Source organism: Rousettus aegyptiacus, unplaced genomic scaffold (genome assembly GCF_014176215.1).
Source record: "Rousettus aegyptiacus isolate mRouAeg1 unplaced genomic scaffold, mRouAeg1.p scaffold_m13_p_10, whole genome shotgun sequence".
Lineage (NCBI taxonomy): Eukaryota > Metazoa > Chordata > Mammalia > Chiroptera > Pteropodidae > Rousettus > Rousettus aegyptiacus.
In genome coordinates this window covers 21,397,443-21,406,795 of record NW_023416285.1, presented here as the reverse complement: position 1 = coordinate 21,406,795, position 9,353 = coordinate 21,397,443, and the positions used below count along the sequence as shown (strand labels likewise).

Below are 9,353 nucleotides of genomic sequence, written 5' to 3'. Positions count from 1 at the left end.
GCTAAAAAAAGTGTTCAGGAATATCAGAATCTGATTTACACAGTGGTCATCACAGAGGAATTCCCCAAATACTGGATGATTGTTCAAGGTGTTGAGTGGAGTTCAAGAAGAAAGACTAATATTCACAACACTAAGCAAATGAAATATAATCACCTCTTATAGTATAAAATGAAATGCTGAATAATGTTTAGATGATACGTTCTCTAGGGTTTCCATCAGCAGCAACAGTAAGACCCTTAAAAATATTAATATTAGTTGAACACTTCCTATGTTCTAAATGTTTTTAGTCAATTATATATTTTAACTTTTATAATAAGCTTAAAAGACAATACTACTATTACCCTTGTTATAATAATAGACGGGCTGAATAATACTCCCCCAAAACATATCCATATCATAATCACCAAAACCTGTTACCTAACATGTCAAAAAGGAACATTGTTAATGTGAATAAACTAAAGATCTTAAATTGGGAAGATTTTTGTGAATTATCCAAATGTAATCACAAGGGTTCTTAGAATAGGGATAGTCAAAGTCTAAAAGGAAGATGTGACAACAGAAGCCGAGGTTGAAATGATGAGCTTTAAAGAAGGAAGGAGCCATGAGTCAAGGAACTTGTGACTTCTAGAAGCTGCGAAAGGCAAAAAACCAGATTCTCCCCTGGAGCCTTCAGAATGAATGTAGCTCTGTCCACACTGTGATTTTTTTTTTTCCCCTGCAGGACTTCTGACTTCCAGAAATGTTAAAATAATATGCATTGTCTTAAGTCACCAAGTTTGTGTTACTTTATTACAGCATCAATAGAACACTAATACAACCCCATTTTAGAGATGAGAAAGTCAGGCCTTAGAATGTATAATTTCTTTGCCCTAATTTTCACAGCTAATGAGCAGTAGAATCATATTTGCCTCATTCCAAAGTCCTCTCACTTACTTGTTGCTCCATTGCCTCAACTATGCTGTAGGCATTTGCTCTTGTGAGAAAGTGATTCCTGGGGAATAGGAGAAATAAGGGTGTCTCATGGAAGGTTGATGACGGAATATTAAAAAATGAGTCAGATTTCAGAAAGCAAATAGAATTAGAGAAAGCTTTTCAAGTGAAATTGCAAAAGTTATAGAGGCAGAGATCATCTCTTTAGCATTTTCTTTTATTTTTAAATTATAGTTGACATATAATATTATATTAGTTTTAGGTGTACAAAGTGCCGAGTCAACATTTATATACCTTAAGAAGTGATCAGCACTGTAAGTCTAGTAACCATCTGGCACCATACATAGTTACTACCATATTATTGACTACATTTTCTATGCTGTACATTATGTCCAGTGACTTATTTTCTATCTGAAAGTTTGTATTTCTTAATCCTTTTCCTCTTTTCTGCCTATCCTCCCCATACCCTTCCCCTCTGGCAACCATCAGTTTGTTTTCTGTTTCGTTTGTTTTGATCTTTAGATTTGTATATAAGTGAAATCATATGGTATTTTTCTTTCTCTGACCTATTTTACTTAGCATAATTCTCTCTAGTTCCATCCATGTTGTCACATATGGCAATGTCTTATTCTTTTTTATGGCTGCTGAGTAACATTCCATTATATATATGTATGTGTATACACACACACACACACACATATATAATATATCTAATATATATGTTATATATGTGCATGCTACATTGTCTTTATCCATTCATCTATTGGTGGACACCTAAGGTGCTTCCATATCTAGGCTAGTGTAAATAATGCTGCAATGAACATATACCTTCTCAAATTATTGATTTGGATTTCCTTAGATGAATGCCCAGAAGTGGAATTGCTAGGTTATATGGTAATTCTATTTTTAATATGTTGAGGAAACTTCACACTGTTTTTCATTATGGCTGCATTAGTTTACAACCCCACCAATAGTGCACAAGGCTTGCCTTGTCTCTACATCCTGGCTGACATTTGGACTTTGTTGTCTTTTGATAGTAGCCATTCTGACAGGCGTAAGATGATATTTTATTGTGGTTTTGATTTGCATTTCCCTGATGATTAGTCATGTTGAGCATCTTTTCATTTGTCTGTTGGCAATCTGTCTTCTTTAGAGAAATATCTATTCTTGTCCTTTGCCCGTATTTTAATCAGAGTGTGATTTTTTTGCTGTTGAGCTGTATGAGTTCCTTATATACTTTGGATATTAACTTCTTATCAGATACTTCATTTTTGCAAATATATATTTTAAATGCACTAGAACATTTATTTCATAAAGACAGAGGTTTTATCTATTTTGTCTAGTGCTAATTCTAATTGCTAGAACAGTTCCTGTCATCCAATAGTCACTCAGTAAATATTAGTTAAATGAATGATCTCAAAGAAAATGGAGCTACTAGGCAATGACTTAGAATGACTTTTTCAGTGGTGACTTGGAATTATTAATGTAACCATTGTTTTTGACCAGAAATCAGTCATATCTTAAGTGGCTAGGATATAGAAGAGTTTCCTCTTATATTCAATAGTTCCAGATTGCAATTTTTATCATTTTTAATTGAGATATAATTAACACATGTTAGTTTCAGGTGTACAATATAATGATTCAATATTTGTACAAGAACTGATGACTACAATAAGTCTAGTTCACATCCATCACAAAACATAGTTACAATATGTTATGCTTTATCCCTTTCTAGACTATTAGATATCAGTTCTTGCTATTCTCGTGGCATCTTTCTGACAAGTCAATAATGATCTTTGTTGCCTTAAATCTCTTACAATAAACTTAACAGCAGCAATTATGCTCTTTTTTCCTTTCTGTTCCCAGTGCCAAGTCCATCACCTGGATTACAGTATGCAATTCAAACATGGTTGAGTTAATTAACTATAACTATATCTCTGGCAAACAAAGACTACCAGTATCAGTCTTCCTTGCTTTCATTTAGGGAAATTATTTGATATTTTCCCTTTATTTTGTTTGTATCCTTTTAGAAAAGGGGTGTGTGTGTGTGTATGTGTGTGTGTGTGTGTGTGTGTGTGTGTGTGTTTAATTTGTAAGTTCTGTACATCTGAAGAGGGGGAAGGAAGAAACTTCTTTTTCCTTATATTTCTACAAACAAATGAAGCTATTTTAAAATACTTCTGAATATAATTCAAATGAAAGAAATTTGATTTGCAGCGATTCTTCTCTTTATAATTGGTTCCTGTGAAACCACATGTAGTTCCTTGTTTTATAGAAAGAATATTACTAAATGTGCAATCACTAAAAAGAAACCTTTTTCTCAATCCAATAAAGAATATATTTCTTCATTGACAAGTGTTTCAGTTTAATATATTTCTGTTTCACAAAAATGAAAATCTGTACATAAAATTATATTGATAAATTAAAATGTTTAGCACATTTTAAACATTGATGAATGCTACCTAAATCAGTCATACTGCAATATCTTATTCTTCACAAACTTATGCCAGAAAATTTATATTTAGTATGTCACCTACATATACAATAATCAGGATTACACTAACATAATTATGTATGCCTAACTAAAAAAAGAATTATCAATGACTTCTATAACTAAAACATTTGAATAAAAAATGTAAATAACCATTTTTTTCCTGAAAAATTGAAAAACCTAAGTTGCCATGTAAAATTTACAATCTCAAATTCCAACTGCAATTTTTAAAAATGAATTTTGGTATTTGATTCTTTTATTTTAGAAGAGAACTGCCAATTTTTAATTTAATTGCCTTTATAATGAATAAAAGGGCTATGGTTTTATTATTAATTTTTTTTAAATATTTCACCAATGTCCCTCTGCCTGGTTTTCCAGAAGGCAAGTGTTTTCATCATTTGTTTAGTAGAATATAATTCTAACATGGACAATTTTGGTACTATCTATTCCAAATTGAACTGATTAATAGTTCATGAGGAAAAAAGACTGCCTTATAACTATGTTTTGTACCATGAACTATACACAGTAATTATTGAATCAATTAAATAATACATGTAATCTGTATGAATTGTTTCTTTTAGTTCCAAATAAGAGCAACTTCAGTGAGCTAGTTTAAACACAATTCCCCCAAAAAGAATTTATGTAATCATACTGGGAGAAATTCCACTGGAGCCAAGGGAAAAAATAAGCCATCTTGTTCTTGGGGTGGGAGCTCTTGAGACTTCAATGGAACTTTTTGACCTTCCATCTAGAATTCTGTGACATGTGTCAGCTCCCACCTCTCAGTCTCTCCTTCTCCTCAGATGAAATTCGTGAGCATCCACACATGTGTGTGAATACCAGAGAAAGAGAGAGAGAGGGAGAGAGAGAGGTGGAGGTTTGAACGATCCAAATTATTCAGATATACACAACTCAGTTGGTCAGCTCTTGTCTTGGGCAGGATCACAGAACAAAAACACAATGGCCTGGTAATAACAACTAGCATTTGTTGACCACTTCTTTGTACGAGGCACTGTTCTAAATACTTTCTGTGTAAAATCTCATGTAAGCTTCTCAATGACCCTAGAATCTCTTGACTATTATGCCATTTTATATATAATGAAACTGAAAAGCAGATGCAGTAAGAAAACTGCCTGAAGTTACAAAGCTTTTAAGTGATAGAACTTATATTTTAACAAAGACTTTTCGATTCCAGACACTCTGATACGTATTTTCACATATTACCCTTTATATTCTACTGAATATAATTTGGAGGCAGAGTTGACACATGAGGTAAGCTAAGCATATTCCACGATACGGGTCTATTAAAATGTCTTTTATCATTCAGGAAATGGAGAAATAATAAAAACTTTAGATTCATGCAATACTTTATGTTAATCTGTGATGACTTTAGTGATTTCTAATAACTGTGCATATCAGATAATCTGGGTTAATGTCTTCATTGTACAAATGAAGCAACTGATCAACAATGGCCACAAGATTAGTATACAATATTATTATTATTGGGAAGATTCCTAAATCTAGGCTCAGCTGAATGACCATAAGGTTAAAGAGAAAGTGTAGGGTGAAAGAAGGGGGAAAGAAATTCATAGTACTACACAGTGTTCATCTCAGAGATCAGAACTCTGAGAAACTACTATGGCCTCCTAACTGAACCCTGAGGAAGGAAGGTCCATAGAAAGGACACGCATGAGCTCCTTTAACTACATAACAGTTCAATTGTGGAGCACAAGCAGTACCCCTTTTATGTCTCCTTGACAAAGGACACATTTAAAAGAGATTGAGGAAGGGATTGTCTCCTTATTTATACTGGACATGGCATATCTTTGGAGAATCTTAGAACATACACACGATGGGTTAAAGAAACTACATATTGATAGCAGCTGGTATCATCATTGGGGAGCAAAGGAAATATCAGGAGACATTTACTAGGAAAACAAAGTAAGAAGACTGATGTAGGTGCCCAACCCCGTCATGTGGGCATTTCCAGCATCACTTCGTGTCTGAACTCCGGCTTGGCAGATGAGATCACAAGCTTCCTAAATATCAATTTTATTTATGGTAATTTTCACTTTATACACTTTCCTCTTAAGAAGTTTTATGTTTCATACGGAGTAGGAATATCTCATTCATTTCTAAAAAAAAGTCATGTTACCTAACTAATAAAAATTAACATTCAAAAATTTTATAGTTATAAGAGTCATATATGCAGCATATATCATTGGGGACATTTATAGCAAAACAAGAAACAAACAAAAACTACCCAAATATGGTCCCTAAGTTATATTCCAAGGATCAGTAATTCTTTAGCCAATCTTCATTCTTATTCTTCATGCACCATATGGTCCTAAAATAATGTGATTAAATCTAGGAAAATTGAAATGTTACTTCTGAAATTGAAATGCTGACAGTTATCTTTCTTATTGCAATCTTTGCAATTTCAGATTAACTATATAGTTAATAATATCTTTCTGTGGAAGAAAGGATTCTTGGAGAAGGGCTCTTGTGAAGGTTACGTGTATTAGTTTTAATGCTTCTCAGCCCTTCAGAGGTCTCCTGACAACCACTGCATAGAAAATATGGATTTCACAAACAAAAGCAGAAACTCAAGCTCATTATAGATACATACATATATATATATATATATATATATATATATATATATATATATATATATATTGTATTAGTTCTGCCAAGTCCTTGATGCCTGCATAGGAAAAAAAAAATATGTGTTTTTTCTTGTTAAAGCATTCAGTTCAGTCTATCCACTTAAAAACCAGTATTACTCCCTGGAAAGCCTTCTCATTGGATGAAAAGTGAAATTAATGTGAGATCATAATTCGAAATCATCGTAAATAGGTTGGTGATGCTGAGGAATGGAAGAGTAAAAGATCTGAAAAGATTAGATGATAAAAAGAAATTTCTTAATCTCTTGCTGAAAAATTGAAAAATCTCTCATTTATTATTTATTTTTGCCTCATTGTGATTCCATTCATTCATCCATCCATTCATCCATTCATTTATTTTACTTTCTACAAACATCTTTAAGCATCTTCTATATGTTGACTCTACCCTGGATGTTACCACAGCAAAGAAGACAAGCACTTAATTACAGGGAGCTCAGAATCTAATAAGGCAGACAGGTAGGCATAATAATAAAAGTATAATGTGATCATTTTAAAGATAGATTTTTAAAAAAGTACTACCCCCTTTCCGTCTCACCTCAGCCATCAGGTAAGCCAAGATGGGCGCTCACAAATTCATCCAGGAGCTATGGAGGAAGTCTGATGTGTGCTTTCTTCTCAGGGTGAGCTGCTGGCAGTACCACCAGCTCTCAGCACTTCACAGGGTCTTCCTCCCCGCTCTCCCTGCCCCCGCCCCCCCCCCCCAACCCCGCCGCCCGATAAAGCGCACAGGCTGGGATACAAGGCCAAGCAAGGTTATGTCATATATATAGGATTTGTGTGAGCCATGGTGGCCGCAAACGCTCAGTTCCTAAGGATGTGACCTACGGCATGCCTGTCCATCATGGTGTTAACCAGCTAAACTTTTCTGGAAGCCTTCAGTCTGTTGCCGAGAAGTGAGCAGGACACCACTGTGGGGCTGTCACAGTCCTGAATTCTTACTGGGTTGGTGAAGATTCCACATACAAATTCTTTGAGGTTATCTTCGTTGATCTATTTCATAAAGTTATCCTGACATCCAGTGAATCACCAAACCCATCCACGAGCACGGAGATGCAAAGGCTGACGTTTGCAGGCTGCGAGAGCTGTGGCCTTGGAAATGGCCGCAAGCTGCAGCATCCTATTGGTGGTTCTAGCGGGGTAGCTTGGAAAAGGCTCAATACTCTCCAGCTACACCGTTAACACTAATATAAAGTTTGTAAAATTCTTGCCTAATAAACAATTTAGGACAAAAAAAAAATTACTAACAACCCAGAAGAAATGTAAAGTAGACTTTGCAGATGGAGGTAGATTTTACTGTGGGGTAATAGAGGAGCCACAAAAGTTTCACTTTGCTTATGTCCAACTATCACCTTAATCTAAAGCCATTTAAGTGTCTAATAGTGTAGAAACTCTAAGTGAATATATAGAAATTATTAAAAATAGAGCTTAGAACAAATTTAAAAACATAGTCTTAAGAAATATTTCCTTAAATCTTTCAAGAAGGTCATATTTGAAATTACCATTAGGAAAGAACATCGTACTTCTCCGCACCCCACATTATGATACTTTAATTAGATAGATCGCTATAGGTGTGGTCAGTAACATTTATAATTTTGAAAATACTTCACATGCATTCATTTAATAAATGTTTAGTGAGTGCCAAGTACCATGATAAATGTTAAGGGTATATCACCTTTTTTTGGAAATTAACATGACAAAAGCTTCATGAGTTATTATTTCAGAGTAAAAAATGGATCCCTCCTAGATAATTGAATTTAAATAATAGAAAAGTCATATATGATTTTCATCATGTAGATGAAGTACCTAAAGATCAAATTTAATCCTTTGTATTTCCTATTCACTGTGCCTACGTAATACTTCTTCCTAAACCTCATGGTTGTGAAAATAGGATAATTAAGCTTTTACGTCTTTATAAACTCCTGAACTAAATGGGTCTTAACGTGGCCAATTTGCCTTTTATTTTTTTAAGTTAATATTATTAACCTTAGTGTACTCAGTACTATAAAGATTTAAATCTACCCAAAGATATAAAAATAACTGTTATTATTCAGTACTTTTTTGCATAATACAAAATAAACATGACTATCATAAACATTCAAGCCTGAATTAAAACACTATGGGTAAGACTGATCTATTTCCCAGTATGCTTCTGTTCTACTATTGTTTTTTTTTTATTGTCTTTAGGGGTGATGGGGCCAGAGAGCAACCCCGTGAGTTAGGTTGCTGTGGTTTTTCCCTAAAGGATTTTATGATCCCATTGTCACTCATCCTGGACAAATAAGATCCCTTTTTTGAAAACTGGAGGAAAGCTTCCTCCCTGGGTCTGGGTAGAAACAGGAGATGGAGAACAGAGAGGAAGCCTTCCGGATTATAAGTGGCTCTAGATGTCAAGAAAAAAAATGGTATGATCTTCCCTAAACTACACAGAACTGATATAAATCAAAGAACTGATCCAGCAAGAGACCCCAAGATAGGTCTGGCCTCAGCAGTAGTTTTTAGGTAGCTTGTTATAGTCCCCTTTCATTACTTTTTACCTTCAGCCTTGTAAAAGTCAATCCTATTTTCAATTTGGTTGCAGGGTGTTGGAGATGGAAAAATTCCCATGCACTGAGTTTCTGCACTAGATATTAGATGAAGGCAACATGGCAGTCATAACTGAAGATTGCAGAGAGGCTGTCTTGTTAGCCACATCAGAAGCTGAGGTTAAATGATTGCAGTAAGTTGTGCATCTCAATGCCTGTGGATTGTTACCCACAAGTAGGTTTGCTGTATCATATGGTAATTCTATTTTTAAAATTTGATGAACCCCCATACTGTTTTCCATAGTGGCTTCTCCATTTTGCATTCCCACCAAACAAAAGGAAAAGAGTGCCAAACAAAAGGAAAAGAGTATCTAGGAATAAACTTACCTAAGGAGATGAAAGATTTGTATACTGAAAACTGTAAAACATTAGAAAAAGAAATAAAGCAAGAAATAGACAAATGGAAAGACATCCATGTTCAGGGATTAGAAGACTTACTATATGAAAATGTCCATACTACACAAAGTGATCTATAGATTCGATGAAATTCCTAACAAAATCCCTATGCCATTTTTCACAAAAATAGAAACAAAAACAATTCAACCAGTTATATTCTTGCACAATCCATGTACATCTGGAAATTAATGATATAACTTTACAAGTGACAAAACAATATAATGAAAATAAAAATGCCTTACCACTTAATCTGGTAAATTATCCACT

At 34.2% G+C, this 9,353-nt stretch overlaps 1 pseudogene; it reads left to right on the top strand.

The window, feature by feature from the left end:
• Positions 1-6,140: 6,140 nt before the first annotated feature.
• LOC107508738 overlaps positions 6,141-9,353 on the top strand; it is a 55,668-nt pseudogene continuing 52,455 nt past the window's right edge.